This window comes from Momordica charantia (assembly GCF_013281855.1).
Source record: "Momordica charantia cultivar OHB3-1 chromosome 4 unlocalized genomic scaffold, Mcharantia_2.0 BLBB01000004.1, whole genome shotgun sequence".
NCBI lineage: Eukaryota > Viridiplantae > Streptophyta > Magnoliopsida > Cucurbitales > Cucurbitaceae > Momordica > Momordica charantia.
Window position 1 is genome coordinate 6,789,965 of NW_028275162.1, and position 6,000 is coordinate 6,795,964.

At 31.5% G+C, this 6,000-nt stretch overlaps 1 long non-coding RNA gene across 2 annotated transcripts; it reads left to right on the plus strand.

Moving 5' to 3' along the window:
- Positions 1-3,432: 3,432 nt before the first annotated feature.
- LOC111012222 (uncharacterized) lies at positions 3,433-6,000 on the plus strand. Of its 2 annotated transcripts, none has more exons than XR_002601540.2 (2): positions 3,433-5,355; positions 5,747-6,000. It is a non-coding gene; the product is annotated as an uncharacterized LOC111012222 (long non-coding RNA). The 2 variants fall into 2 exon arrangements; XR_002601539.2 differs by having other exon boundaries at positions 3,433-4,966.

Below are 6,000 nucleotides of genomic sequence, written 5' to 3' on the forward strand. Positions count from 1 at the left end.
ACCCCTATGGAGCTTGTCATTGCGATGAAATAAACAAAGAGACTTCGGAGAGTGGGAGTAGGCATTGCCGAACTACTATAAAGTTCTCGATGTCCTCTCCTTCCTCTCTTTTTTTAATTTCCTAACATTTTAGTTGAAGTTGTAATATCATTAACTTGTTGAGCTATACTCAGGTAGGTGCCAACCATTTTTAAATTTAAGAGTTTTTGTACATGTAAAATAGTTTCCTAGGTACACTATATATATATATTTTTTTGGTACCACAAATATGAGCTAGGGGATTTGAACCTCCAAAATTTGGACGGAATAGATGTGATTTAATACTTTTAAGTGTACCCATCATCTAACATTTGATTGAACTATGCTCATATGTTGGCAGAAGATACACTTTGCTGGCAGTGTAGGGTGTTTGAGCCGTATTGAACACAACATTTATTAGATTTATTATAGTTGTCTCATTTTATTTTATTTTATTTTTTTATTACTTAGGAGTCGGCGACCCTTTGACCTTTTTGCCCTTATACTGGAATATGCATATTGTCCTCATACCTGTACATCTGCAAGGGGTCATTGTTTGGTGGAGTTGCGTTTCTTCTGATTTGAACTCAAGACCTCAGGATCTTCCTTGAAGTCCGAAGATCCCTTGAGAACATAATTGTCGCATTTTATACGTTATGAAAAACATTACTTAACAAAAACCTGCCAACATGAGCATTAGTTCAATCATTATGATATTATAATTCTATCAAATTTACACAAAATACAAAATATGCCTCACCAAATTTATCAATATAGCTTATTCGGTGCTCAAAATTGCTCTCGGCAGAAATTTTGAGCCTCGCTCTAATATTAGTGGGTGAAAATTTAAAAGATCTTAAGAGTCATAACTTTTTCCTCACACGAGTCATAAAAAAAAATACAAAACAAAAATAAAGAAAGTAAAAGATAAGAAATAGAGATTTAAATAGGGTTTTTAAAATGGAAAAGTCTTACTCATCCCACTGTAGTTTATTTGGTAAATTTATTTTTCTTCACTTATCTAACTAGATATGGTTTCTCGGTTAGGTCTTACACGAACTTGAAGATGACAAGAACCATTGATTCCAACTAATTAATTATCGAGCTTCTTGTTGGGTCAGTGTGTAAAACATTCATTCTATCATTGTAGTCATAGTGTAGTATTTGTATAAAATTTGTAATTTACAAATTTGATCATACTTAGTTTGTATATGAATACTTTGATCTTATTATATACAACTTTATTACATTTTAGAATATACATGCATAGATAATTTCTTCGAAATGTGTACAATATTATTAAATCTATTTTTCGACAGTCATAAATTGTCATATATAAACTTTTCTTGATGTTGCAAACCTTTATTAAACACAAATTGTGACAAAAAATTGTCATTAATTAACCAATTGTCATATATAAGATTTTCATGATGGTTAAAATAATTACTACTAGAAAATTGAGTTTTTGTGACGCTTATGAATAATAAAATACTGTTGAAAATTATTAGAAAATGTCATGAAAGGTAAAAAACGCGTTTTTGGCGGGAAAAAAAACGGAGATTTTCAGTTTTTGGCTTTTCGTGACGTTTTTTAATCGTCACGAAAAGTTTGGCAAAAAGTTCGTATTTCGTGACGTTTAAAAAACGTCACAAAAGGGTGAGGCGCGTTTTTGGCGGGAAAAGACGGAGTGTTCCGAATTTTTGACTTTTTGTGACGTTTTTTCTAATCGTCACAAAAAGTTGAAAGAAAACATGTTTTTCCGTGATGTTTTATAAATGTCATAAAATGAAGAGGTGCTTTTTTGCGGGAAAAGACGGAGTTCTACAGATTTCTGGCTTCGTCACGATGTTTGAAAAACTGTTAATTTTTTACCATGGTGCCTCACATATTACCTCACTAAAGGAGGTTAATCTTTGTTCTAACCGATTAACCACCCCTTCCAAATGTTCTGTAACTGGTTTTTGGGAGTTACCTACTATTTTTAGCAGCAAGCTCTCTAAAGAATTGGTGATTGTAATTTTTCATTTTGGTCTTGAAAATAAAATACTCTCTCTGATCTTGTACAGTGGATGTAGAACTCTCTTGGTCGAACCACTTAAAATTTGTGTGTTCTTTCTCTAATTCTCTGATATATGATTTGTATTAAATTTCTGAGATTCTGTTTTCTTCCCAAATTTGGTTCAACAAAAACGTCATGAAAAGTTATTTTTCGTGATGTTTAAGAATCGTCACGAAAAGGTGAGGCTCATTTTTTGCAGGAAAACCATATTGTTTTAGTTTTTTTGTGACATTGAAAAAAAATCACAAAAAGTTGGAAATATAAAACTTATTGTGACGTTTGAGAAACATCTTGAAAATGTGAGGCTCATTTTTTGCAGGAAAACTGGATGTTTTTGCTTTTCGTGAGTTGGAAAATTATATTTTTAGTGATGTTTAAAAAACGTCACGAAAGGGTCATAAAATTTCGAGATTTTATTAAACTTAAAAAACATCACAAAAGGTTTTACACTGTATGTTTTCTATTTCGATCTTTATATTTGTGGATGAAGTGAGATTGTTTTATGTTTTGTGGTTATTATGAATTTTTGTTAGTTTGTTTAGCTTCAAATGAGTCTCATGTATTTACCCAACTTGTACTGTCATATGTTTTCAAGTTAAATAACTGTTTCATGAAGAATTTGACCAAGTCTGTGAAGGTCACATGAATTGACTCTATGGACAAGTTGAGACGAATGTAAGTGAAGAATATAGTTTTACGTACCTAAAAATGAGGCAGGAGGTTTCGATTTATAGGTTGGCTTCCGATAGAACCTTCGACAGTTTTCACGACCACGAATGAATGAGAGACGACATCCTTACTCTCACCCCACACCATTATCATCTATACTCTATATAGAATTCTCTCCCTCTAATATATATTTTCAAATTTCTAACTTTTTAAAAACAAAAAATTAAAAGTAATTACCAAAATAGATATTTATAGATGCAAATTTTTTATACTTCATGACGATTTTTTAACATCACGGAAGGTCATAAAATTTCGAGATTTCATGAAACTTAAAAAAATCAATATGTATCTCGACCATCTCCAGTAGTTCACCTCGAACTCCACGAAGATCCAAGCTATCATCACTTACATGTGTGAGTTAGGTGTGAGTCATTATGTTGACTCATCACTGTTAAGCTATCAAGATACATTGAGTTGAGTTATTTAGTTTTAATTTTGTTCTTGTTCGTTTATGTAAATTAAATTTCTAGATTTTGAGAAAATATTTAAATAATAAAATTTGATAGGAATAATAACTACAGACAATTGAAAATCTTTATTTTTTACTCTTTAATTTTATCTATATATTTCGATATACCAAAATGGTTGATAATTTTTTTTCCTTCAATCCAAAAATATTTAATTAAGACTTAGGAATTGAAAATATTGAGGGAAAAAATTAGTAATTTTGTTTGAATTTATAAATTAGAAAAAAAAGGAAAGAAATAGGAAATCAAAACCCTATCTTTCTTTCCTTCTCCCTTGTGTTTTCATCCCAACACGATTTCTCTCCCCATTCGACTACCTTCTCCCTCATTTCTCTCCCCTTTCGCTAGTCATCACCATCTCGCTCACTATCGTTACTCAACCTGCGCCTCACATCGACAATGGCAACAACCTACTCTTGTGAGATGTGCGGCCGCACGGCTTCTCACTCACTCAGTTGGATCTCTCTTATTCTTCTCTCAGTTTGATGGATCATGTTGCTTTTTTATTTTTAGTTGCAATTTTTGGGGATTTTTATGTTTTCCCTTTCTGATAGACCTAAGATCTTTGATGGGTTTGTGGAATTTTTTGAATCTCGCTTAGTTGTTCAATTTTCTGAGTTTCTAAGCTGGTTCTTGCTTTAGCAAACATGATGTAAGATAGGGATAGTGGGTGAAAAAATAACTTCTCACAATTTTTGTTCAAAACCCATTTTCGGAATTTTGGGATTTTTTTGAGTTTTGTGAGGTCATTATCGGTGATGTATTCCAAAATTACATTTTTGTGGATATGGATGCCTTGTCGGATTAGAAAACTTAGGGGATTTAGATTTTAAATGAGAATGATGGAGCCCCAAGGATTTTAAATCATAATCCAATCATTTACAGGTGATCAAATAAAAAAGTGCCCTCAAGGTGTTCGACGTAAAGCCTGTGAGACAATCGAAGGGACAACTATATCCTTGTGCTTGTTGGAGAAGTTGTCTTGTTTGGTGAGATTAGTCTAAAGCATGTCCAGTCACCAGTTCTAGCTCCTAGATATTTGGTTGTCCTACAATGTCATTTAGTTGATGACAAACTCTTTAAGACAAATTGATTTTTATTATGGTTTACAGATTGATAATTATGATGGTTTATATATTCTAAATTCAATGACTATTGTAAATGTTATAAAAAGCCTTATAACAATAGGGAAGTTGGCACCTCTAGTTAGTTTGTAATTTGTATTCTATACTTTCAATTGAGTATGTTTGCTGCATATGTTTCACTGATATTTTCTTTTTGGTTTTGGTCCAGTCATAACTCATTGGCTATTTTTCCTTACATCTTTGTTCTCCATATCTCCTTATACTCCCCTAAGATTATTAATTGCAGTTTGGATCTTTATGCTAAATTAATACATAACATTCATTGGTGATCTTTCTTTCATAACAAGTTTTGATTTTTTGATTCTGACAAGAGAAGTTGATTTATATCTCATGCACTTCTTCAATGGAATTTTCAAATTTATTTATTGATACACCGAGATTGATCTCTATTTGGTCGACAATAACTTCTGATTGCCCAAATATCATGCTCAATATGAACATGTTTTTGCTAATACCTTGTCTCCAAATTTTTTCTACTTCAATTTGATGGTTTCATTGATTTGGATACGCTGAATCTTCAAGGAGATGGAAGATGCTATACATCCATCGTAAGTTTTTTTCTCCTTCAGATAATCTGAATGTAAATGATAAACGAGATAAAGCATAATCTTCTTCGAGAACAAGATAAAGAAATAGCAACTTGCAAGGTTACATTTTTTTGTAGAAGTCCTACATTTCTTCCTTTCTTATTGTGCATTGATTTTACATTTTGCTTACATATAATAATGGATAAATTTGAAGCTTAGATAGTTTGTGAAGCATTCAAATTATGAACAATTTGGTGAATTTATGTTTTGGTTTCGTGAAGCAAAGTTGCTCTAACAATGGAAAAATTTGGCTTAAAGAATCATTTGTGTTTGTTGTCAGGCTCTAATCGCGCTTGTTTTGTTGGGATCTTTGTTTGGTCGTTATGTTGGTTGTTTTATCAAATTATTAAGTAAGTTGATATGGAAGACTATGAACGTTGATTATTTGTAGTGTTGTAGAAGATTAATGTACGTTTTCAATCATTGTGATACTTGTTTAATTCTGATATTTTATGATATATTACTAAAGGATGTAGAAGAAGTATACGTAGGATGGTTTTTGTCTAATCAATTTTGTTCTGTTGGGATCTGTATTTGCAAAGATTACTATTGTGATAGGCTTCTAGTGCGTTAATTTAAGAATGTTAATTGAATTTTTTCTTGTACAATGTGGAAAATATAATTATCTTCACGATCTTTTGCACTTTTTAATAGATAGACTCGTTCTTTTAGAAGTGACTTTCTTCCCTTATCTATCTTTGGTTATTCATTTATCTAACTTGGGTATTGTTTTTTCATTAGATCTTTCATGAACCCGAAAAAGTCGACAATTAGGGATGCAACTAATTGATGGATGAGCTTCCTTGTTGAGGTTGGTGTGTGAGACTTGTTTAATTCTATAATTTGTGTTTGTAGGAATTTGAACATGTTTAATATAATATACTAGCAAGTCCGAGAATACTTTGTTCCTACTATATTTCAACTTTGTTATCTAAATTAATGTATTTGCGATTTCGATCGACAATTTAATTAAATGATATTTAAATATTACGCGA